Raw genomic sequence first — 27182 nt, forward strand, 5'->3', positions numbered from 1 at the left:
AGTCCCAGCTACTCGGGAGGCTGAGGCCGGAGAATGGCGTGAACCCGGGAGGCGGAGCTTGCAGTGAGCTGAGATCCGGCCACTGCAATCCAGCCTGGGCGACAGAGTGAGACTCCGTCTCAAAAAAAAAAAAATACAAAAAACTAGCCGGGCGAGGTGGCGGGCGCCTGTAGTCCCAGCTACTCAGGAGGCTGAGGCAGGAGAATGGCGTAAACCCAGGAGGCAGAGCTTGCAGTGAGCTGAGATCCCGCCACTGCACTCCAGCCTGGGCGACAGAGTGAAACTCCGTCTCAAAAAAAACAAAAACAAACAAACAAACAAAAAATTCCACTCATATAACTTTATGGTTATATAAAAAATCAACTTGTTGGCTAAAATAGAGATTGATAAGGCAGAAAATGAAAGTTCTCACCTTTCCAAAGATAACTACTCTTAATGGTTCAGAGTATTACATACAGAGTATTACATGCAAAAGTAATTGTGCTTTTGCACCATGAATTTTAAATCATTATTACTAGGCTCAAACACATTTTTATTAATCAAAATAGGAACCATTATAATCAACACATTTTTGCCAATGAGAAATAAGTTTGTTTATTCCTGTAGAGTGAAAATCTATGGGCCGGGCACGGTGACTCACTCCTGTAATCCCAGCACTTTGGGAGGCTGAGGCGGGCGGATCACAGGGAGGATCACATGAGGTCAGGAGTTCAAGACCAGCCTGGCCAACATGGTGAAACCCCGTCTCTACTAAAAATACAAAAATTAGCTGGGCATGGTGGCATGCACCTGCAGTCTCAGCTACTCAGGAGCTGAGGTACGAGAATTGAACCCAGGAGGTGGAGGCAGGAGGCACCTGTAATCATAGCTACTTGGGAGGCTAAGGCAGGAGAATTGCTTGAACCCAGGAGGCAGAGGTTGCAGTGAGCCAAGATCCTGCCACTGTACTCCAGCCTGGGCGATAGAACGAGATTCAGTCCCCCCACCCCCACCAAAAAAAATGTGTGCTTCATGATTCACCAAATTCTTGAAAAGCATTTTCTGCATCCTGCTGGTTGTGGAAGTGTTTTCCCTGCAAAAAGTCATTGAGATGCTTGAAGAAGTGGCAGTCAGTTGGCGAGAGGTCAGGTGAATACGGTGGATGAGGCAAAACTTTGTAACCCAATTCCTTCAACTTTTGAAGCGTTGGTCGTGCGAAGTTCCTTTGGCCATTGTCATGGAGAAGAATTGGGCCTTTCCTATTGACCAATGCTGGCTGCGGGTGTTGCAGTTTTCGGTGCATCTCATCCATTTGCCTAGCATACGTCTCAGATGTAATGGTGTTCCTGGGATTCGGAAAGCTATAGTGGATCAGACCGGCTCAGACCAGCAGCAGACCAGCAAACAATGACCATGACCTTTTTTTTGGTGCAAGTTTGGCTTTAGGAATTGCTTTGGAGCTTCTCCCAGTTCAGCCACTCAGCTCATCGTTGTTGGTTGTGGCATAAAATCCACTTTTTATACCACATGTCACAATCTGATTGAGAAATGGTTCGTTATTGTTTCACACAATGAGAGAAAACAACACTTCAAAATGATGAGGTTTTTTTTTTTTTTTTGCTCAGCTCATGAGGCACCCACTTATCAAGCTTTTTCACCTTTCCAGTGTGCTTCAAATGCTGAATGACTGTAAAATGGTCGATGTTGTTCTTTGGCAACTTTTTGTGTAGTTGTAAGAGGATCAGCTTTGATGGTTGCTCTCAACTGGTCATTGTCAGCTTCCGTTGGCCGGTCACTAAACCTCCTCATCTTCAAGCCTGTCATCTCCTTTGCAAAACTTCTTGAACTACCACTGCACTGTATGTTCATAAGCAATTCCTGGGCCAAATGTGTTGTTGATATTGTGAGTTGTCTCCACTGCTTTATGACCCATTTTTAACTTAAATATCACTCGAATCTGCTTTTTGTCTAACATCATTTCCATTGTCTAAAATAAATATAAAATAAACAGCAAGTAATAAGTCATTAGCAAGAAAACATAAAGTGAGAAATATGCATTAAAATGATGTATAACATAACCACAATTATGGAAGAATGTATTCTAATATCAGACAGCAAATTTCAGCAATGCAGAATCCATGAGTACATTTGCACCAACTGAATACATCCTTCCAATGGCATCATTTGTATTTATTTATATTTATAGTAGTTAATCTATTTATTTACTTATTGAACAAATGGGATAATTTGCAGAATAGTTAATATAGCCTTTTTTTTTTTTTCTCAGCAATGTATCATCTATCTATACCAGTGCTACTCAGTCATAGTTCATAGACCAGTGCTGGTCAGCAACGTGTTTGTTACCAGTCTATGAGGAGGTAAGGGAGGAGATAAGGTAAATCATGACATTTCTGTCCTTCTTTTTTTTTTTTTTTTTGAGACAGGCTCTCACTCTGTCATCCAGGCTAGAGTGCAGTGGCACGCTCATGGCTCACTGCAGCCTCAATCTCCTGGACTCAACTGATCCTCCCACCTCAGCCTCCTGAGTAGCTGGTACTACAGATGTTCATCACTATGCCCAGCTAATTTTTGTATTTCGCCATGTTGCCCAGGGTGGTCTGGAACTCCTGGACTTAAGCGATCCTCTTAACCTTGGCCTTACAAAGTTCTGGGATTACAAGCGTGAGCCACTACACCTAGCCTCCACACTGCTTTCTTTATTCAGAAAATCTTGCTACTAAACTAAACGGTGGTTAGTGATGTGATGCTTTAGATTCTAGCCTAAGCTCCATATCTCATTGTGGATCTGAAATGAACAGTTTGCTGACCTTCATCTGAGTAGTGCTAGTCTGCATCATGCCATATAAACATAAACATAAAGAGTTGCCTTATCCCTTTAAGAGTTATTGATATTGGGCCGGGCGCAGTGGCTCATGCCTGTAATCCCAGCGCTTTGGGAGGCCGAGACAGGCGGATCAGGAGATCAGGAGATGAAGACCATCCTGGCTAACATGGTGAAACCCCGTCTCTACTAAAAATACAAAAATTAGCCCCGCGTGGTGGCGGGTGCCTGTAGTCCCAGGTACTCGGGAGACTGAGGCAGGAGAATGGCGCGAACCCGGGAGGGGGAGCTTGCAGTGAGCGGAGATCGCGCCACCGCACTCCAGCCTGGGCTACAGAGCGAGACTCCGTCTCAAAAAAAAAAAAAAAAAAAAAAAGAGTTATTGGTATTACTTGTTTTTCTTTTTTGATTTAGAAACAGGATTGTCTTTCGGGCCTGGCGCGGTGGCTCATGCCTGTAATCCCAGCACTTTGGGAGGCCGAGGCGGGCAGATCACAAGGTCAGGAGATTAAGACCATCTTAGCAAACACTGTGAAACCCTGTCTCTATTAAAAACAGAAAAAATTAGCCTGGCGTGGTGGCGGGTGCCTGTAGTCCCAGCTACTCGGGAGACTGAGGCAGGAGAATGGCGTGAACCTGGGAGGCAGAGCTTGCAGTGAGCAGAGATCAGGCCATCCCACTCCAGCCTGGGCAACAGAGCTAGACTCCGTCTCAAAAAAAAAAAAAAAAAGAGAAGAAACAAGATTGTCTTTCAAATGGAATAGTGGTGGCATTTACCAATAGCCACCTCTGTTCTTTTATCTGTGTCAGTTTCAGTGATTGAACTTCATTTAAAGAGTCAACACAGTGTAGAGGTTGAGACCTTGGATAAAGCCAATTCAAATTATGGCTACTCTGGAACCTCAATTTTTTAATCTGAAAAATGGATGTGATGAATCAGTCTTATAAGATGAATGTATCTTATAAGATTATTGTGAGGCTTAATGATTAAATGAGATAATACCTTCAAAGAGCTTAACACTTTTTTTTGGCATGTAGTAAGGGCTCAATAACAATGAGTTGCTATAATAATATTATTTACTACTACCAGAAGCTATGGTCTTAATTAGTGACATTTAAAAAATAAAATTTAAAACTTACTCATCTCCAAAGAAGTTGAAATTACTTAACAGATTAAAATGTTGCAAAGCAAACACTAAAAAAATGCGGATGTTAATGGTGCTTTAGAAAAGCAGGGAGCTATTTATCACCAGAAGCTATGCTTTGCCCAATGTTAAAAAGTATTGTGTTGTTAGGCTTCCTATAACATTTGGCTACAAAGAGGCATTTTATTACAATTTCTTACATCATCATTAAGAGAATCTAAAGGGCTAATAAATTCTATTTTCATATATATATATATATATTATTTTTTGAGATAGAATTTCACTCTGTTGCTCAGGCTGGAGTGCACTGGCACAATCTCGGCTCACTGCAACCTCTGCCTCCCGGTTTCAAGCGATTCTTCTCCCTCAGCCTCCCAAGTAGCTGGGATTACAGGCATTCACCACCACACCCAGCTAATTTTTTGTATTTTTAGTAGAGACGGAGTCTCACCAGGTTGGCCCGCCTGATGTCAAACTCCTGACTTCAGGTGATCTGCCTGCCTCAGCCTCCCAAAGTGTTGGGCTTACAGGCGTGAACCACCGTGCTTGGCTGTCTATATATTTTTACAGGCTTTTGCTCTGTTGCCCAAGCTAGAGTGCAGTGGCATAATCTCAGCTCACTGCAGCCTTGACTTCTTGGGCTCAGATGAGCCTCCCACCTCAGCCCTCCCGAGTAGCTGAGCACACCAGCAAACCTGGCTAATTTTTTTGTAGAGATGGATGGGGTTTTGCTATGTTTCCCAGGCTGGCCTTGAACTCCTTGGCTCAAGCGATATGCCAGCCTTGGCCTCCAGAAGTGCTAGGAGTACAGCCATGAGCCACTGCCCCTGGCCTGAATTCTATTTTCTATGTGCAGCAGGGGAGTACTATTTTAATAGGGGCAGAGGTAATATTTTTATAAGGAGACCACTCTCATCACAAGATCTGCAAGTGTCTCCTTAACTTTTAAATGGTATCAGTAGTTCTAAAAGGTCAGACCACTTTCTTATTCTCTTGATAACTGGTATTGGCTTCTCTGTTGATAAGATCTAGTTTTAGTATAATTTTCAGAAAAGTGAATTGCTATGATTTTGTTGTTGGTGGTGGCATTGTTGCTAGAGATGTAGATTGCTCTACCATTAACCGGCACTAGTTACTGTTCACTAGTTGTGTCAAAAATAAATAATCTGTCAGACAAATTAAAAAAACTAATAGTTATTCCATCTGACTCTCAAAGACATAATCCTCTCATTTGCTTCCAGATAGGATATATATGTACCATGTTAAGACACTGAGGTCTGTTTTGTGCTGCTATAACAGACTACCACAGACTAGGTAATTTATAATGAAAATGTATTTATTGGCTCACAGTTCTGGTTGCTGGGAAGTCCAAGATGAAAGGTCTGTGATCGGATGAGGGCCTTCTTCCTATATCATCCCATGGTAGAAAGGCAAAGAAAGGGCAAGAGATACTGTAAGAGAGGGCCAAATGTATCTTTTATAAGGAGCCCACTCCAGAGATAACAATAATGGCATTAATTCATTCAGGAAGGCAAACCCCTCATGGTCTGATCACCTCTTGAAAGTTCCACCTCCTGACACTACTGCACTGGGGACTAAGTTTGTAACACATGCTTTTTGGGGGACTCATTCAAACCACAGCATATGGTATGTATGTGTGTGTGTATATGTGTTTCTTTCCTTCCTTTGCACAGGGCAGCACCCTTCTAAAACACCCCAAACACTCACTCAATGTCCTTGGTCAGCACCTTATTCTCACAAGTCTTCCATAACTTAACTCTTGATTTTTCCTGTGTTCATCTATAAGTATGCACTATGCCATTAAAGTCGTTATAATTTGATTATCTCCTTAATGGTGACTCAGAAGAAAGCTTGGGTTTATACTGATACTTGTAATCGAATCCAAAATGCCTGAAATCCTGTATGAAAGTTTACTATTAGGTAGGTGCAAAAGTAATAGCAAAAACCGATATTACTTTTGGATCAGCCTAGTAGATACAATATGAGTGTTGCCTGGGGTTATGGTTAATGTCTCAGTAACAGCGGCTTGCATTCACAGTGTGTTCTTTTTTAAGGGAGGTCATATTGGTGTCACATTACAGGTAGGGAAAAAGAAACTCAAAACTTAGAAACTTGAGGTCTTTTTCCCAAGATCACATAGCTGGTAAATGGTGGCGCCACCGGGGTCCAAACCAGTGCTGCAACCATCCTGCAGCGCTACATCAGGATGCCACCTTAAAGAAAGGTTAAATGCTTACATTGCATGCCATTCATTCCATTTAAACTTCCAAAAAACTAGGAAGAATGATTGCCATCTTTAACCTAAGAGAGTTTATAAGTTCAGATAAAAGTCTGTATCTTTTTGTTATTGTTGTTCAACAATTATGTGCTAACAGAAAATTGTTGTTTTATTATCACCTCAGTGGATTATTTGATGAGGAAACTCATGATGGAGCTGCCTCTTTATAGGCATTAGAAAAAACGGTTTGGGTAGAACTTGCCTGTAGAGAAGAAATAAATCTAAAAAGAAAAAAAAGTAAAAGAAAAAAAAAGAAAAGGCAGTTTGGGGAGAAATATTTTTTAAAATCCTAAATTGGAATGAATACTCTTGCTAAAATCCTGTGCCCTGTTCCTAGGGATTATAAGAATCACTGCCTCAGCTCCTTGTTACTTCCATCACATGGATAATAAGAGTCACTGCCTCAGCTCCTTGTTTGTTACTTCCATCACATGGCTTTGCTAGTTTCCAAATGAAGAGGTTTCTCCCTATCTTTTTTTTTTTTTTTGAGAAAGAGTCTTGCTCTGTTGCCCAGGCTGGAGTGCAGTGGTGCGATCTCCTCTTTCACTGCAACCTCCGCTTCTGGGGTTCAAATGATTCTCCTGCCTCAACCTCCTGAGTAGCTGGGACTACAGGCGTGCGTCACCATGCCCAACTCATTTTTGTATTTTTAGTAGAGACGGAGGTTTTCCATGTTGGCCAGGCTTGTCTTGAACTCCTGAGCTCAAGCAATCCACCTGCCTCAGTGCTGGGATTAGGGATTATAGGAGTGAGCCACCTCTCCCTGCCTTCCCAGCTTGATTTTCTTGGGAAAGAAGTTGTATCTCTTCAGCTTCTATCTCTTCTCTTGATTTTATTTAAGTGTTCACCCTTTGTTGTTGGTCCTCTTTGAGTGGTGCTAGGAATTCTGGTAGAACCACTTGACACAGGCCCCACCTCAAGCCCCCAAATTCGCATTTGTAACAAGTTACCAGGTGAGACTGATGCTGTAGGTCAAGGACCACACTTTGGGAACTACTGCTGTAAAAAGCAAGCGATTTTGTAACTTTCTTAAGGTAGCCAATTTAAATGCTAATTTTCCTCCCAATTTCCCAAAGATCTTTTACCTTTCTTACAATTGCTCTCAATGGACATCAAATCATGGCTATTTAAACTAAGATTCTAGAAAATGTATGTAGCTCCTTGCTTTTTGCTTTGCCATTTTTCCTTCATTTTCATATTTTGTTCCGTTCCCAAATTATAAAGCGCCTTTTCATGCCACACCTGGGTAAATTGAAATCTAAAGTGGGAGGGAGTCTGATGAGCCCTTGAGGATTAATGGTTCAATTTCCCTGCAAATCTGCAGGTGCTTTTGAACTAAGGAAAAAGAACACAGGACAATGTAACTCTTCTTAGGGCTTCGCTAGCGCATTTCAGTTTTCTACAGTTACCACCAGCTCTTAGGACAGTCATCACGTTTGACACCTGACTCTAGGACAACTGAAGTACAGGTTTTTTGTAGGTTATGGCTCATGCAAGTTAGCGTGAGGTTGGGAGTTTTTCTTTTTTCTTTTCTTTTCTTTTTTGGTGTAAGAATATCACTGTATTTATTTTCCTACAGGCAATTTTTCTATGGCTTCAACATTTTCTCTTCAAAATTAAAAGAAAAATATTCCAAAGTTTAGAACTGGATCACTTGGTCCTTTCTCATCTTATCTCCTCCTAATTCAAAATTCTTGCATCTCTTAATGGCCAGCATCCTGTTGGATCTGCAGTTAGGCTCAGCACATTCCAGCCTAATTAGCACAATCTTCTTTGTGGTCTTAGCCTTATTCCAGAAAATTGGCTTTGTCTGCCCACCATAGCCACTCTGCTTCTGATCATAGCGCCTCTCCCTGGGCATACAAGGAATCCTTGCCCGTATAGTGTGTCACTTTGTGAGGCTGATGCTTGCCACACTTCTTACAGAAGGTTCTTCGGGTTTAGGTACATTGACCATCTTTGCAGCAGGGCTGTTCTATCTATATGATGAAAACAAGAAATAGCGACTGAGATCCTCGTCTTGTACAGGTCTCGCATAACCGGGAGTTTTTCTTTAAATAGAATATTTCGTTATGTTTCATGAGAGCACCTGTTTGATTGTTTTTGTACCCTAGTCTACTGGCAATGTATGAAATTGCTTTAACAGTAGTTATATGGGACCTACAACTTACATGAGGTGTAGGATCTCAAGTCAGACAACAAGGAGAAAACATTTTGTAAAATTACCCTTGAAAATCCCCAGGTCACCAAGAAGTGCATCCATGAAAGCTCTGAAGCCAGAAATTGATTTAAATTTCTCTTTGCTTGTGGGCTACGACCCCACACTTGCCTGTGGCCACGGTCTAGTTGAAAGAGGGAAAAGATGTTAGGGAAAATAGGATTTTGTCCTTTCTCCTTTCTTCCCTTCCAAGTAAACATAGACACGTGGTTCAACTCCAATAGATTAAATGTACTGTGACTCCATTATATTGTTAAGATAATTGAAGTATTTGATTCTGGGTCACCGGTTTACATTCATTTACAGTCATGCTGGAATTAAGTATCATAAGTTCACTCATTCAACAAACAGCTATTGAATATCTTTATAGATTTATCAAGGACAGGGATTTGTTTTTTTATTGGGACCCTTTTTTGTCTTATAGTAGTCACTCAGGCAGTGTTTGTTGAATGAATAGTGAAACACAGTCCGTGTCTTTTTGTGGTTTGTATCCTGGTTTTAAGGTGGAAAAGTAAACAAAGATTTGCCGTAGAGTCTGTTAGAGATATCTTAATTTATGGGAATATTGTGGAGGAAGAAATTCATTCTGCCTGGGAGAGTACAATACAAACTCATGAGAGAGACATCTGGGCTAGACCTTGATGGATGAGGAGTTCTCTAGGAAAGGAGGGGCATTCCAGGTAGAGGAAAGGCTCCTCAAATGATTCTAACATGTTTCCTTCTTAACAATCATGAGCTTAGTGTTTTAAGTGCCTTGAACAGAGTAGTAAGAGATAATAAGAATGACAGGTAATGCTAATAATAGCTATTGGGCATACAGTTTGTGCCTGGCAGTGTAAGTGAATTTTACATTTTGCTTAAATCTCACAAGAAATATATGAGATACACACTGCTAACCCCATTATCCCATTTTCTAGATTAGAAAACTGAGGAAAGTTGGCTGGGTGCAGTGGCTCACACCTATAATCCCAGCACTTTGGGAGGTGAAGGCAGGTGGATCACCTGAGGTCAGGAGCTCAAGACCAGTCTGACTGACATGGTGAAACCTCATCTCTATTAAAAATACAAAAAAATTAGCTGGGTGTGGTGGTGCATGCCTGTAATCCCAGCTAGTTAGGAGGCTGAGGCAGGAGAATTGCTTGAACTCAGGAGGCAGAAGTTGCAGTGAGCTGAGATTGAGCCATTGCACTCCAGCCTGGGCATCAAGAGTGAAAATCCATCACCAAAAAACAAGAAAAGAAAATGGAGAAAGTTGAATTTACCAGAGATGACATAGCCAGTAAAATGACATCTATTATGTTATATAAGCCTTGGCTGAATGCCATATAAACAGTTAGATTTTATTTATATATTTTTATTTTTTGAGATGGAGTCTCACCCTGTTGCCCAGGCTGGAGTGCAGTGGTGCGATCTCAGCTCACTACAGCCTCAGCCTCCGGGGTTCAAGTGATTCTCCTGCCTTAGCCTCCCGAGTAGCTGGGACTACAGGTGCCTGCCACCACGCCCAGCTGATTTTTTGTATTTTTAGTAGAGATGGGGTTTCACTGTGTTAGCCAGGGTGGTCTCGATCTCCTGACCTCGTGATCCACCCACCTCGGCCTCCCAAAGTGCTGGGATTATAGGCGTGAGCCATGCGCCTGGCCAAACAGTTAGATTTTGTGGACAGTAGGGAGCTATGGAAAGTGATAAGGTCAAACGTGAGCATGAAAGATAGACTGAAAAACACTGAGTGGAGGGAGGCCAGTTTAAAGGTCTCCTTGTACTCTTTAGTAGCATGCTGAAGGCCTCAGTTTCATCTTAGCCTTGAGAGATATGAAGGAGATATGAAAGGTGGAATCAAGAGGACTTTACCACTCATGGGAGGAAGAAGTGACTGATCTATCAGATTTACAAAGTGGAGATTAAGACACACAGTGCTGTACTGGAAGAAAATGTCATCTTTTTTATTGTCTCCTTTTATGTTTTATTGTATATGTAATACCTAAAATATATTCACAGAATAACACACATGCATAATCTATAAATGTGGAAATAGACACATATTGAGATAATGCTCTTTTTTTATGGGGTCTATCACAAAAATGTTTGGGGTTGCTGGGCACAGTTACTCGCACCTGTAATCTCAGCTACTCAGAAGGCTAAGGTGAGAGGACCACTTGAACCTAGGAGATCTAGGCTATAGTGAGTTATGATTGAACCATTGCACTTCAGCCTGGGTGACAGAGTGAGACCCTATCTCTTAAAAAAAAAAAAAAAAGGCCTGAAGACTACTGATTCAAGCCTATCTAAGAGATGAACCACCGTCCAGAGGTAAGTAAACCACTGGGGCAAGAAAGACTGAAGAGGTGAAGTGAGAAGATGATTACCTGAACTTTTACGTCTACAGGTGATCAAAGTTCTTTCTCTTTTGAACCATGTTTTTTGCATTTATGAATAATCCAAAACATTTTTATTTATTATTATTATTTATTTGCTTATTTTTGCAATGGAGCCTTGCTCTGTCACCCAGTCTGGAGTGCAGTGGTGTGATCTCGGCTCACTACAACCTCCACCTCCCCGCTTCAAGCAATTCTCCTGCCTCAGCCTCCCGAGTAGCTGGGACCACAGACGTGCACCACCCCACCTGGCTAACTTCTTGTATTTTTGGTAGAGACAGCGTTTCACCATGTTGGCCAGGCTGGTCTCAAACTTCTGACCTCAAGCAATTCGCCCACCTCGACTTCCCAAAATGCTGGGATTACAGGTGTGAGCCACCGTGCCCAGCCCCAAAACATTTTTAAAGTCAGGATAAAGGTACTAAAGGGAAAAAGGTATTCCTTTCCTGTGGGAACGATTCTGTTCAATCTGTTTTTGGCCTTGGAAAATGTTAGAAGTAGAATGGACATTAATATCATCTAATCCAACTTCCCTCTACCCAGCCAGAATCTCAGACAAGTAGTAATAGGGCTTTTGCTTAAATCCTTTAAAGGGTAGGCAGCCTAGCCCTTCACAAAGAAGTTTGAACAGGTGAATTGGTAGACTTCTTCCTTTTACAAGGCATAATTTGCTTCCTCATTTGCAACTTTTATATATTTCTTCCCCTTTAAAAAGTTACAGAACCAGTAACACTACACATGGTGCTGTACAGTTTTCCAAAGCACACTTGTACATGCACAGACAACACTTGATTCTCCCAACTCTTTTATGGAGTGGGCAGGCATGTTTGTTCTGATTAAATAAACGAGGCAAGCCAGGCCTGGTGGCTCATGCCTGAAATCCCAGCACTTTGGGAGGCTGAGGTGGGTGGATCATTTGAAGTCAGGAGTTCAAGACCAGCTTAGCCAACATGGCGAAACCCCATCTCCTAAAAATACAAAATTAGCTAGGCGTGGTGGCACATGCCCGTAATCCCAGCTACTTGGGAGACTGAGGCAGGAGAATTGCTTGAATCCGGGAGGTGGAGGCTGCAGTGACCCAAGATCGTGCCCTTGTACTCTGGCCTGAGCAACAGGCTCCTCTATAACTCAGGAATCAGAGCACTGTTTGTGGGATTAAATTAGGTAGCTCTTGGAAAGTTGTTGTAAAAGCGTGGCTTAGATTTAGATGTGCAACAAATGTAATTTTCTTACTTTTCCTATCCTGGCTAATAAATTTAAAAGATTTTCATATGGCGTGTTTAACTTTGTTAAATTTTCAGTTGGGGGTTCAGTTCCATCATATCAGCCATTGCAGGTTACTTTACAACTTACTTCTGTCATTTGTCTTTTTTTTGAGACAAAGTCTCACTCTGTTGGCCAGGCTAGAGTGCAGTGGCACAATCACGGCTCACTGCAGCCTTGAGCTCCCAGGCTCAAGAGATACTCCCACTTCGCCTTCCTGAGTAGCTGGGACTACAGGCATGAACCACCACGCCTGGCTAATTTTATTATTTTTATTTTTTTCTAAAGATAGGATCTTGCTTTGTTCCCTGGCCTTCATTTGTCATTTTAGTTATAATAATCATTAATGCTATCTTGATTTTCAGAAGGTGAGAAATTTGATTATTTAAAAAGTTATGAAAAGATGCCTTATCAGAAAGAGATTTAAGTGATTTCTAGTTTGAGAAAATTGACTCTTTTTAAAACATTTTATTTTATACGATGTGAAATGGGTTACCTGACTGCATTGCAGCCATATTGTTACTAAGCGGGAAGGAATGGGGGTAGGTGTTCCTTTTCATTTGGAATGTTCCCTTCATGGGAACATTGACTTCATGGAGTCAGTTGTGTGATAAATGCATATATATTTCTTTGGAATTAAGTGTTTGAAGAAGAAGGATCAGTTCCATTGGAATCTCTTTTATCTTTTTGCTCTTCTCATACTGTCTGTAGAGAAAAAGTATTTTATTTTTACTGAGAAATCTGCCACTTTCAGGGGTTTTACATCTCGACAGACGTGAATGCCCTTTAACACTTGCTAGCTAATGAAAGTGTATGTTTAGCCTGCCAAACCGTGAGCATTCTGAGGACTGGGATCCAGTCTGAATTTTCCCTGTATTATTGGCACATGACACAGTTCCTGGCACTTAGAATGAAATAATAACTCTCTGTTGACTGAAGGAAATGTTAGTTATCGCTACTGTATCCATTGATATTTAGTGAATGCAGACTAATTAATAAATGTTGGGAGTTCACTGCTGTATCTTCTAGGTAGAAAAATACATTTCAGATAAAACATATACATTCAGGAAAAAGAATTTTCTTCACAAATATACAGAATTCTGCTGAGTGCCTTTCTCTATATAGGAACAATGAAAATGTAGGAAATGCTTTATCATCTGTAATTGTTCTTTGGACTAACCTAGAATTTTTCCCCTGAAGAATGCATATATTCACTTGTCCCCTAACTCTTTGGTAATGGGCATGATGCCAGGGTCCCTGACTGAACTCACTCAGTCCAGGGTACATGTGAGATGTCAGTGTCCAGAATACCAGTCCTAGAGGTTTTAACTTTTAGCCAACAGTGGATAGCCATATGTGTACGTGTGTGTGTGTGTGTGTGTGTGTATGGATGCATGTGTGTGTGTGTTTTAAGCTCTTTGAATTCTTCAAGTTTAATCCAGTATCATATTTCTCCAAAGATGAAATACTTTCCTATTTCTTGTTTTTAATTTTTTTTCCCAGTAAGTTCAGCTATGCAAAGAGTCCATTATCTGTTGTATCAATTTTCTAGAAATTTCTTGGGCTCTTGAGGGACAAGCTGGAAAGAATTTAAGGCCAGACACGGTGTGGTGAAAGTATCCCCGGTTATGACTCTCGAGATTTTTTGGAAAGTAGTAGTAAATCATTTAATCATTTGGAAATGATGGATCGTGCATTCTGTGTATTCCCTCTCTCCATGGTGAAGTTGTTTGTATACATAGCTTTTGCCATGGTCAGCTCCTCTCTGATAAAATGCTCCTCTTCGTTTTATTTCATTTGAGTCACTTTCTCAATCAGTATGTTTTGTATGCCAAATTACAGATCTTTCCATTTTCTTCTACCATTTTGGCATTTAGATGCCTCAACACAAATTTAATCTGAGAAAAAAAATCCTAATGTCCTGACTTCTTGTGGGAAGTATTTGCATTAAGGAACTTCAGTTTTACTCCCTTTTTCTTAAATTCTAGAGTCTGATGTTTGCCACTTAAAGTTTTCTAAATCTAATTCCTATTTGATGTAAACTGTCATCTCCTTCTCCTCCTCCTCCTCCTCCTTCTCCTCTTCCTCCTCCTCCTCCTCCACCTCCACCTCCTTCTCCTCCTCCTCCTCCCTCTGTAACCCTGGCTGGAGTGCAGTGCCGCAATCTTGGCTCACTGCAACCTCCCCCTTCCGGGCTCAGGCAGTTCTGTTGCCTCAGCCTCCCGAGTAGCTGAGATTAGAGGCATGTGCCACCATGCCTGGCTAATTATGTATTTTTAGTAGAGACAGTTTTGCCATGTTGGCCAGGCTAGTGTCGAACTCCTGATCTCAGGTGATCCGGCCTTGATCGCCTCGGCCTCCCAAAGTGCTGGGATTACAGGTATGAGCCACCACTCCCAGCCAAACTGTCCTCTTTAAAAAAATGTGTCCCTGTCATATTGTCAGTATGTTCCTCATAGCTAAGGAATCTTTGCTGCATAGGTTGATCACACACAATGAGATACAATTTTACTTTTCAGTTGGAATTTTTAGAATAATACTTTGTGAAGTTGAGGGTATGGTATGATAAACATAATTTCTCACTAGGAGTGGGAGTGAAAATTGATACAGTCTTTCTACAGTGCAATTTGGCTCTGTAATCTTACTTTTTTTTTTGAGACGGAGTTTCGCTCTTGTTGCCCAGGCTGGAGTGCAATGGCGCAATCTCAACTCACTGCAACCTCCGCCTCCTGGGTTCAAGCGATTCTCCTGCCTCAGCCTCCCGAATAGCTGGGATTGCAGGCATGTGCCACCAAGCCTGGCTAATTGTGTGTTTTTAGTAGAGATGGGGTTTCTCCATGTTGATCAGGCTGGTCTCAAACTCCCGACCTCAGGTGATCCACCTACCTGGCCTCCCAAAGGCCTGCGGTTACAGGCGTAAGCCACTGTGCCCAGCCTGTAATCTTACTTTTACAAATCTCTCCAGAGGAAATAATCAGAGATGAGGATGAATATTATGTATAAGAATGGTTGGCCTGGCGTGGTGGCTCACGCCTCTAATCCCAGCACTTTGGGAGGCCAAGGCGGTGGGTCACCTGAGGTCGGGAGTTCGAGACCAGCTTGACCAACATGGAGAAACCCCGTCTCTACTAAAAACACAAAATTAGCCGGGCGTGGTGGCACATGTCTGTAATCCCAGCTACTCAGGAGGCTGAGGCAAGAGAATCGCTTGAACCTGGGAGGTGGTGGTTGTGGTGAGCCATGATTGCGCCATTGCACTCCAGCTTGGGCAGCAAGAACGAAACTCTTTCTCAAAACAAAAACGAAAGCAAAAAACAAAGAGTGCTCGTCATAGTTTTCTTTAAAACATGAAAATTATGGCTGGGAGCAGTGGCTCATACTTGTAATTCCAGCACTTTGGGAGCCCAAGTTGGGAGGATCACTTGAGCCCAGGAGTTCAAGACCAGCCTGGTAACATGATGAAATTCTGTCTCTACAAAAAAGACAAAAACTAGCCAGGCATGGTAGTGTGTGCCTATCGTCGCATGCAGCTACTCTGGAGGTTGAAATGGGAGGACACTTGAGTCTGGAAAGTGGAGGTTGCAGTGACTTGAGATCTGCACCACTGCACTCCAGCCTAGGTGACTGAGCGAGACTCTGTCTGAAAGAGAGAATGAGAGAGAGGAAAGAAAGAAAAGAAAGAAAGAAGAGACAGAGAAAGAAAGAAAAAGAAAATTATAAGCCATGTAAATATTCAAGAGCCAGTAAATAATCAAATCAATTGTGATATGTAAAAGTGTTAGAATAATATGGAACCATTAGAAAGTATGACTTTTGAAGAGTATTAAACGACAAAGAAACTAAGAAATCTCATGAGGAGAGAAAAATATGATTAATAAAATACAGTATATACCAGAATATATTACAATTATTATTTCTGAGAAAAAGGAATGGATAGTTATTTAAAAGCTGCTTCTTTGTGTGTTTGTTTTCCAAATTTTCTGTAACAAATGTATAGTACATTGATGATTAAATGAATGAGTATATAAAGCGCTAGAAGAATACCTGGCCTTATAGTGAACTCTCAAATATGAGCTTTTACTGCTGCTATGATATAATTACTTTTATTATATATAAAATATTTTTTAAAACTCACTCTAATTATAATTAAGTAATTAATTATAAGTAATTGTAATTAATTAATTGTAACTACTTGTTTAATGTTTGTCCTCTATTCTCCATCATCTTTGGTCCTTCCTAATTTTTTTTGAGATAGGATCTTGCTCTGCTGCTCAGGCTAGAGTGCAGTTGCGTGATTGTAGTTCATGGCAGCCTCAGCCTCCTGGGCTCAAAGGGCCCTCCCATCTCAGCCTCCTGAGTATCTAGGACTACAGGCATCTGCCACCACACCTAGCTAATTTTTTAGTTTTGTCGAGATGGGGTCTCACTGCGTTGCCCAGGCTGATCTTGAACTCCTGAGCTCAAGTGATCCTCTTCCTCCGCCTCCCAAAGTGTTGGGGATTACAGTCATGAGCTGTCCTTAAAGACCATATCCGTCAAATACAAGCTGGCTCTAATACCTAGTACATAATAAGTGCTTAGTTAATATTTGGTGTGTGTGTGTGTGTGTATTTGTTTGTACCCTCAAAGATGAAGTTTCTAAGTATTTTCTCCTATTTCATTTCAGTTTTTTAGCAGGAAAGTCACTAATAATCAAGCTGTAAAAATATTAGTTGCTCCCAATTTAGAATTTTTATGTTCTTATGAATGCTGAAATGTATGTAAATGAAACTGCACAGTGTTAAATGGTATGTTGTTGAACCAGAAATATGTTTATTGTCTTATTTTATAAACAAAATGGCCCTGAGATTTCTTTAAACTTTTTTAAAAGTTATAGATTTTGAAATTTACAACACAACTCAATAAATAAGATTATGACAAAACTATCTTAGATATACTTTTTGATTGGCCCTAAGATTATAACTTTAAGCAAGAATAGGAACACTTTTAACAGCTTGGAAGGTATTTTGGTGGGACAACAGGAGTGTATTTGTTTATATGAAAATCTGTAATTCTATAAAAGAACGTAATTTGAATCTGTAGTTGATTGCAAGTTTAGAGGTCTCTGCAATATACAAAGTTTCTTAGTTGCAGTCACTTCCCAAGACATGCTGATCACTAAGAAACAAGGAAACTCAGCTAGAATTACCAGCTGCTGTTTATAAAGCCAAATGATAAAATTTACTTAATGAAAGTAATGTGCTGACAGCAGTGTTTATTGCTTAAAACATAACAATCATGTTTATTGTATCTCTCTGAGACAGCTTTGCTGAATATAACTTAAATGTAGCAGAGGAAATCCAGAGTAATGCTCTGTTTTAAAAAAGTGTGTTTATTTACATGAAACCAACATAAAAGGTTTGATGAATTTTTTGTCAGAGGTCTTAGTTTTCTAGAGTTAAACTGAAAAGACTGAAGAAATGGTAAGTAGCTACCATTTTTGGGAACAAGAAATTAAGAAGTACAAACTCAGAAAACACGCTTGGAGAAAATTTTAATATCATGAAACCTAGAACTCTTGAACTTCAAAAGACCTTACAATCCACTTGATGGTGATATTTGGAATCTCAGATATAGTATTGAAATATCATAGGATAGAAAAGAATTATCAGGGAGCTTAACGCAATCAGAACCTTGTAGCCTATTATGGGAAGTATCATTTGGTTAAGCCTGCTAAGCTACTGTAAATGAATGTTAATCGCATTTTATCAGCTGCTTATACTATCTTTATTATATAATTTGAATATTTATGACCATGGAAACATGTTTAACTGTGAAATTACAGTGTTTATGGAACTCAAATTCCAAAAAGCATACAACCCTGTGATGGAGAAGAATTATATTTAAATACTACAAAATTCAAGATGTTTCTACCATTTAACATTAGTCTATATCTTGTGGGAGAAGCAGTTTGTGGCTAAAATACTGTGACAAACAGAATGATGTATGCTAATGTTGACTTCTAAGATAAGCATGTGATTTATTGTTTGCACAAAAGTCAATCACCAACTAGAGTATTTTAACTTTTTAGGATCAGGTAGTATTTAACTATTTTCTCAATATAGGTTATATCATTTTGGTTGACTGCATCCTTATCTTCTTAGAAATTATTAATGAACCTTTTAAAAAATATGAACCAGGCTTTCTACCTGAACTTCTTCTCCTCTTAAAGCTGCAATAATATTGAAATTGAAAATAATGGGCCAGGCGCTGTGGCTCATGCCTGTAATCCCAGCACTTTTGGAGGCCGGGGCAGGTAGTCACCTGAGGTCAGGAGTTTAAGACTAGCCTGGCTAACATGGTGAAACCAAGTTCCTACCAAAAATACAAAAAATTAGCTGAGTGTGGTGGCACATGCCTGTAATCCCAGCTACTTGGGAGGCTGAAGCAGGAGAATGGCTTGAACCCGGGAGGCGAGGTTGCAGTGAGCCGAGATTGCACCATTACACTCCAGCTTGGGCAGCAAGAGTGAAACTCCGTCTCAAAAAAAGTAAAATAATAATGGATGGGAATGTTTCTTTAATTGTGCAGTCTGTATTGATTTTGTGTGTGTATATGTATTTTGGGGAAAATTGATTCTCTGCCAATACCTTCTTACTTCTTTGCAAACATAAACCCATGAAAAGGTATTTTTCCCTTTGGGAAAATTTAAATGCACATTATTCTTCTGGAAAATATAATCTAATAGGAAAATACAATTCACATTAGAACCAAAAAAAGCCTGCAATTAAGATGTGTCTTAGTCACATTTTCTTTCTGTCTTTTGTTGAAACCACAACATGGACTCATTCAAGCAAATAAAGTTGTTGGGTAGGTGGAACATTGGTTTCCAATGTTATAGTAATGTTACAGTGTTACAACTATCTGGTTACTTCATCTTGATTGACAAAAATATTAAATTATCATTTCATAAAATTTGGGTATAAAACTTTATGTCTTGAGGCTAATTTAGATGTGTGGTGGTGTCTACCGGCAACACTAGAGAGGTTTCAGAGTCAGAGAGTGTTGAGACCAAATTCTACACCCAGCAGTCTGCTTAGATACCATCTTTCTAGTCAGGTTACTGAATCTTGCCAGGCCTCAGTGGCCCCCCTTTCATGAGGTTGTTGGACAGATGACTGAAATCCTCACAAATATATGGAAAGTGCCTGGAATGTTTACCCGGAGCCAATGATGATTGCACACACTGCTGTTACATAGTTGATGATGGAGCCTCTATGTTGTGGATTACTTAAAACACTTTTGCCTTTCTTCCATCTATATTTGGGAGAATTATTTAGACAGTATACCCTCCTTTAAAAAGTTGACAAAGGAAAAATATCAAGAATACAAGTCAGGCTCTCTTTATCTGCGAACAGCATTAGAGAAGTGTTGCTATATCAGATTCTTCATCCTAATGCCTGAAATGTGATTGGGCATTTGTTTATGGAAATCATCATCTGTACTGCTGCCTGCTTTATTAGTATAAAGCAAGAGTCAGCAAACGTTTTCTGTGAAGAGCCAGGGAGCAAATATTTGAGGCTTTGTGGGCTCTTCAATTTCTGTCACGAGTTCTCTATTGTACCATTGTAGCCAAGACTAGTCGTAGACAATATGGAAATGAATGGGCGTGGCTGTATTCTAGTAAAGTTCTCTTTGTAAAAATGGACCATAGTTTTCTAATCCCTGTGGAAGATAATTGAGAGTATGTTCGCATCCTCTTTTTAAAATCAGAGATAAATTGTTGCCCCTAAAGTTGTGATTGTTCATTGCTTCGTTCCTCTATTTGTGTGTGTGTGTGTGTGTGTGTGTGTAGAGTGTGTATATCTGATAAACTGTCAGCTTTTGATTTCTGAAGCTGTGTGGGAACTGATTTTTCTAGTCAGTTTGACCACGTCTCTACAACACAGTGGGGATGATGGGGAATGCCTTGTTTGTCTGTGAGATTAAACCTGTATACCTTTTTATTCATAATTGAGTAGATTCTGAGTTACGTTGGACAGAGACCTGGCTTTACAGTTCGATAGTCTGTTTCACAGTCCACCTTCTAGCTGCAAAGTCCTTGGCTGGTGATGCAGCTTTTGTAGGGATCAGTCTTCTCATCTGTAACACAGTGCTAATTCTCACCTTGTTGGGTTGCTGAGAATTGAGAGAGACCATGCATTTGAAGGCCAACCTCAGTGTCTGAAACAGATAAACCCAATAAACAGTAGTTCTTTCCAACTTGAATGAGAATCATGTTCTGAAGGCTAAATGATTTTTGAAAAACTTTACTGTTAATTTACTGTTTTTTTCTGTTTTTTTTTTTTTGAGACAGGGTCTTGCTATGTCACCTAGGCTGAAGTTATTGGTGATTCTGCCTCACTGCAGCCTGAATCTTTCAGGCTCAGGTGATCCTCCCACCTCAGCCTCCTGAACAGCTGGGATTATTGGTGAGCACCACCATGCCTGGCTTTTTTTCTGTAATTTTTTTGTTATTAATAGCGATGAGGTCATGCTATGTTGCCCAGGCTGATCTCGAACCCTTGGGCTCAAGTGATCCTCCAGCCTTGGCCTTCCAAAGTGCTAGGATCACAAGTGTGAATTTCCTCACCCTGCCCTGTGTTCTTTTTAAGGGGGAAAAATGCACCTCTGCATACTTACATACTCTGAATTTTGGAGCTGTGCCTCTCAGACTATCTGTGGTAAAGACCTAGTTTTGTTCCTAATTTGTCATGAACTGATGCTTTTATAAAATACAATACAATGAATTATTATTAAAAAAAGAAACAAAAACATACAAAACACATACAAAGTCCCCATTTTAATAATGAGATCCAATAAACACCTACATTTTCTAAATGCTTACTCTCAATTTCTCTGTATTTCTTTGGGCACTGGTAGTAAACAATTGGCAAACCAGTACTGATCCATGAGCCACACTTTTAGGAGCACTAAGTTAGGGGGAAGCAAGTTCATGGCCATTTATTTAAAACATTCATATTAATTACTCTTGGATAGAATTAGTTACTAAATAGACAATGAATTTATCCCTTCTTCTTTAAAAGTAGTTACCAACTGTAAGTAAAAATTATTTACTTACCCAAATCCGTGTTCAACAGCCTCCCTCCCCATAATGTAAGATTGTTTGATTAGAGGTAACTGGAGATCTCATGGGGGATTAAAACTCAGTGGTTGTCTCCAGACCAAGATGGCCCTTGATTAGAGTGTCCCCGTCCATAAGGGGTTGATATGGGTTAGCTGTGTGTCCACCCCAATCTCATCTTGAATTGTAGCTCCCATAATCTCCATGTGTCATGGGAGGGACCTGGGGAAGGTAATTGAATCACGGGGGCAGGTTTTTCATGCTGCTGTTGTGATAGTGGAAAAGTCTCACGAGATCTGATGGTTTAATAAAGGGCAGTTCCCCTGCACATGCTCTCTAACCTGCTACCATGTAAAATGTTCCTTTTCTCCTCCTTTGCCTTCCGCCATGATTGTGAAGCCTCCCCAGCCATGTAGAACTGTGAGTCCATTAAACCTTTTTCTTTTTTTGAGAGAGAGTCTTACTCTGTCACCCAGGCTGGAGTGCAGTGGCACAATCTCAGCTCACTGCAACCTCTGCCTCCTGGGTTCAAGTGATTCTCCTGCCTCAGCCTCCCTAGAAGCTGGGATTACAGGTGCATGCCACCCCGTCTGACTAATTTTTGTGTTTTTAGCAAAGACAGCGTTTCACTATTTGCCCAGGCTGGTCTCAAACTCCTGACCTCAAGTGATCCTCCCTCTGTCGGCCTCCCAAAGTGCTGGTATTACAGGCATTAGCCACCATACCCAGCCAAACCTCTTTTTCTTTATAAATTACCCAGTTTCGAGTATTTCTTCGTAGCAATATGAAAATTGACTAATACAGGGTTCTCAGTGACTCCCTTACTAACCCTGAGAGCCCAGATCTCATAGGGTATAGGTATAAGAATCTCAGGTCCTCAGTTTCTCCTTTATTCCCTGTGTTCTGGCAGCACCTCCCATTACCTTTATGAATCCACGTATTTTATTATACTGCCATTATTTTCTCTGACTCCTCCACAGAACTGTGGACTTTGCAGTAGGAACTATTTTATTCTCTTTTTGCCTCCCTGGCTCCTGGCAGACCCTAGATGTACCTCGAAAATGTACTGATGTGTGAATGAATGAGCGGGTGATGTGTTCCAGGCCTCTCACCAGCCTGCCTTTCTTTATCTGCACACTCTTCACTTTGCTAGGGTCCCTCTCAAAAACACAACTGGATCAGGAGTAGTGGGGAGGGAGGAGAGGGAGCTGCTGCAAAGCAACACACTGCTGTCAACATTTTTCAATGCGCATAACCCAATAGAACATGCACAGTATATTTTGGGAAGTCAACTGTTTTTCTCATCCCTCATTTTTTGTTGCTGATTGTATTATAATATTGTAGGAAAGCAGCCAACAACAGTGCTACCACCTTCAATGCTGTCATATCGACTTTCTGGAAACTGTCAGGGCCACACCTTACTGTAGTTGAAATTCAATGGCACTGAGCTCTTGAGATTATAGATAGTAATTTTCTGGAGTACACACAATGGTGTGTGAACATATGACTGGGCTGGAATCTATCAAAGTGCTTGCATGGGATATAAAGATCATTGATGCATTACAGTAAGCCATTTATGGATATTTTATGGTATGTACACAGACTGACATCACTGGGATAGCAAAGGCGATCAGAATTTCACCTGCATAATAACAATCATTTGCAAGGATAAAAGATCTTATCAAAAATAAGTTGATAATGTGTAGTAATGGACTGGGTTTTTGGTGGTTACTCATTATTTGGGGGACCAGTAGAGTTAATAGCATACTGACTGAACAGTGACTTTAGATCAGGATGTCTGGATTCCCATCCCAGCTCTATGACTTCATTCAAGTTACTTACCCTCTTTGATGCATTACAGATTTTTCTTATCTGTAAAATGAAAGTAATAATAGTACTGAGGCCTAAGATATTGTGCAGCTTAAATACGATAACTCAGGTAAAGCACCGAGTGGTGCCAATATTCCTTTACCACTCTTTATCATCACTTGATGTATGTAGATTGTCAGTCTAGTAACACTTTTGGAAAGAAATGACATTAAAGTACCAATAGCAGTTGTATTTGTAAACCTCTTCTATGGGTAGAGTTCCAATTTAAGATATTTTTGCCCTTCTTAACTATTTTATATACATTAATTTATTCCTCTGGAGAATCTTTGAAATAAAAGTTAGCTTTAACTTTTAAACACTTAAAATTGAGAGTTGATATACAGCTTGCTAAAAATAAATTACTAAAACTCTAGAAAAATAATAAACTATGAAGTTTTACTAATTCAAGGACTGCAGTATTGGGAAATATTGTGAAAACTAGTTAGAGAATAAATAAAAATTAGAATATAGAGTTTGTATATATGGCATGAATATAATTAAGCAAATATTAGGTTGGTGCAAAAGTTATTGCAGTTTTGACGTTAAAAGTACAGAAAAAACCGCAATTACTTTTGCACCAACCTAAATATACACATTTTAAGATGTATAGATTAAGTACTACAGCTTGGGATAAGCTGTTTAGATAAGTAAGTGTTGTGATGAAAAATGGCTCTTTTCCCCTTTACTATCCGGTGTTCATAATGCTTCCATAATGTTTTTTTGGTTTTTTGTTTTGGAGTTTTGCTCTTGTTGCCCAGGCTGGAGTGCAGTGGTGCAATCTCGGCTCATTGCAACCTCCGCCTCCCGGGTTCAAGAAATTCTCCTGCCTCAGCCTCCCAAGTAGCTGGGATTACAGGTGCCCGCAACCACGCCTGGCTCATTTTTTGTGTTTTTAGTAGAGACAGGGTTTCACCATGTTGGCCAGGCTGGTCTCGACCTCGTGACCTCAGATTATTCACCTGCCTCGGCCTCCCAAAGTGCTGGGATTACAGGTGTGAGCTACCTTGCCTGGCCCTATGATGATTTTATAATTAAAAATTTTTAAAGACCAAACATATGTTATTCATTCTAATCACTCAAAATGATAGACATTAAAAAATTGTATTGAATCTGGGTATGTCTTTTATTATAGCTAGGATATTTATTGAATTTATTTACAGACTGTTGGTTAACATCAAGTAACTGCTTTGTAAATTAACTAACTTCCTAGATGGCTAAGAGCAAACAGAGTCTCTTCATTTTATGTTTAGGTACCCAACCAAGAACATTCTCTTGAAACTCAGTCTGTGACATTTTGTAGACATTTCATAAAGGAGCTTTTCAAGGTCAGTGAGAAGTCAGCAACACAAACCTCTTTTGTGATCAGTTCAGGGGATCCCCGGAGATCAGCCTGGTCTCTGGAGTGTACGAGGAGATATCCAGTTACAGCTCAGGGCAGGGGCAGATCTGGTTCATCATGTGATTGCGGTGACAGCCTGCCAAGCTCACAGCTGCCTTGTAGGGGATGTGGGCCCACCTGCCAGCCCCATTATTCCCATTTAGGGTCAGGCCTACAGGGACTTTTCCCATTAAACCCTGAATGTCTTCATTTTCAAGAAGTTTTCAAAGCATCATGAAAGACTAAGCAGGGCAGATGATGGTGTGATTGAACCCACCTCAGTTTATTCAATAGCAGAACTGTTTATATGTTTCAGTTGGTCCTGCCCTTTGTCCGTCCCAGGCTGTCCCCAAAGTGTCTCTTGAAACTGGACACAGTTTTCCAATAAGCAAAGGTGATTTACCTAGGTAAGTCTTTGCCCCAGAGAGTGACAAGAAGAAAACCTGCTTTTTGTACGTTTGAAGAATCCCATATGGTAGACTGTGACACATCTCATAGCGAATGTTCTTGTTCTTATGACCAAACATCTTCCTAAATTAAAAAAAAAAATTAAATATTAACTAAAATAGATGACATTTTGCATATACAAAATTGTTGAACATGTAAAAATGCCTCTGGTATCAGAAGATATCTTCACACTGACAGCCCTACCGAAGACTTGCTCATCATTCCAGGAGGTATACCTCTATTTTGACATTTCCTTTAAAGGGAAATCCTTTTGAATGCACGCTGTAAGGTGTAGGAGAGCAGGCCAGGTATGGTGGCTCCTGCCTGTAATCCCAGCACTTTGGGAGGCCGAGGCGGGCGGATTACTTGAGGTCAGGAGTTTGAGACCAGCCAGGCCAACATGGTGAAACCCCGTCTCTACTAAAAATACAAAAATTAACTGGGTGTGGTGGTGCTTGCCTGTAATCCCAGCTACTCAGGAGGCTGAGGCAGGAGAATCGCTTGATCCCAGGAGGCGGAGGCTGTAGTGAGCCTAGATCTTGCCACTTCACACTCCAGCCTGGGTGATGGAGCAAGACTCTAACTCAAAACAAAGAAGTATGGAGAACATTAGTCACTGAGATTTCTACATGTCATAGTGGAATATAAATCAGTTTGAATTCCTACATTGTTCAAGAAGATTTTTTAAATTTTTTATATTTTTAAATTGATGCATTATAGTTATACATATTTATTGGGTACAATTTGATGTTTCATTACATATCTGTGTTGTATAATGATCTCTAGCCAGGGTAGTTAGTGTACCCAGCACCTTATATATTTATTGTTTCTTTGTGATGAGAACATTCAAAAGCCTCTCTTCTAGCTATTTGGTAACATACAGTATTTTACTGTTAACTGTAATCACCCTACTGTACAGTAGAACACCAGAATTTATTCCCCCTACCTACCTATAACTTTGTACCCATTGACCAACCTCTCCCCTCTACCCGCTTCCCAGTCTCTGGTCACCACCATTCTTATTTGAGTAGATTTTTAAAATCCACTGAAGTTTATGGAGATTGTTTAGGAAAAACTCTCAGACTGTTTTTCCTCTCCTCTCACACTACAACAATCAACACGGAAGACTTCTGTGACCAAATGTGTGAGAGTTTTTCCCCACCAACAAGCAGCAGACACCAGCAAGTCCAGGCCTCCAGAACCTCTGACCAACTAGTTTCAACTTGGGGTTCTTCTTGACTCTCCTTTTTTGGTTCAATTAATTTGCTGGAGTGGCTTATAGAACTCAGGGAAACACTGATGCTTACTGGTTTATTATAAAGGATATTACAAAGGATACAGATGAAGAGATGTCGAGGGCGAGGTATGGAGTAAGGCACGCAGAGCTTTCATGCCTTCCCTGGGCGCCACCCTCCAGGAACCTCTACATGTTCAGCTGTCCAGAAGCTCCCTGCACCCTCTTGGGTTTCTATGGAGGCTTCATTACATAGGCATGATTGACAACCATGTAGAAATGTGATTGAACAAAAAGGGTATGATCTCAGACTAACAGACTGAATGGAGGAATCCAGCAAGGCTTGTCTGTTTAAATTCTTCTTGGCCTCTCTGTACAGCATTCTTTCCTCGAAGGTATGGGGCACAACCCTCTCAGGAATGAGGGTCTTTTGACCCACAATCAGATTAGAGTCCTGCCTGGGCAAGTAGAAGAAAAACAGGAGAAGTTCTGAGAGAGAGAGATTCTGTTTTCTGAGGTCTGCTTCTGAGACCTGAAGTGCCCCAAGGCTATAACAAATGACTGCACCAAGGGCTATTGGAAGTTAGGAACCAGGAACCGTGGATGAATGCCTACACACACAGACACATACACACAAAATCATAATATCACAGAGACCAGCTTTTACTTTTCTCCTGCTATTGTGCTATGTAGAATCATCGGTGGGAAGGAAAGCATTTTGTATTTCACATGTCCTCATATCCGAACTGATCATGGATAATATGTTGTTTAGGAAATCTGTCTGGCTCATTGGATTAAAGTTTGGATCGTACATTTTCTATAAAATATAGTATAGTGAAAAAATATATATTTTTTTCCTTTGGAGACAGAGTCTCACTCTGCTGCCCAGGCTGGAGTGCAGTGGCACAATCTCAGCTCACTGCAACCTTCGCCTCCCAGGTTCAAGCAATTCTCCTGCCTCAGCCTCTTGAGTAGCTGGGACTACAGGCATGCACCACCACGCCTGGCTAATTTTTTGTATTTTTAGTAA

General features: G+C 40.6%; 1 protein-coding gene and 1 pseudogene across 1 annotated transcript in view; one reads left to right on the top strand and one right to left on the bottom strand.

The window, feature by feature from the left end:
• SRGAP1 (SLIT-ROBO Rho GTPase activating protein 1) overlaps window positions 1–27182 on the top strand; it is a 330478-nt gene that overhangs the window by 21799 nt on the left and 281497 nt on the right. The gene's annotated exons all lie outside the window — the stretch shown is intronic.
• Window positions 7905–8222, bottom strand: LOC111551254 (annotated as a pseudogene).

This window comes from Piliocolobus tephrosceles, chromosome 10 (assembly GCF_002776525.5).
Source record: "Piliocolobus tephrosceles isolate RC106 chromosome 10, ASM277652v3, whole genome shotgun sequence".
Lineage (NCBI taxonomy): Eukaryota > Metazoa > Chordata > Mammalia > Primates > Cercopithecidae > Piliocolobus > Piliocolobus tephrosceles.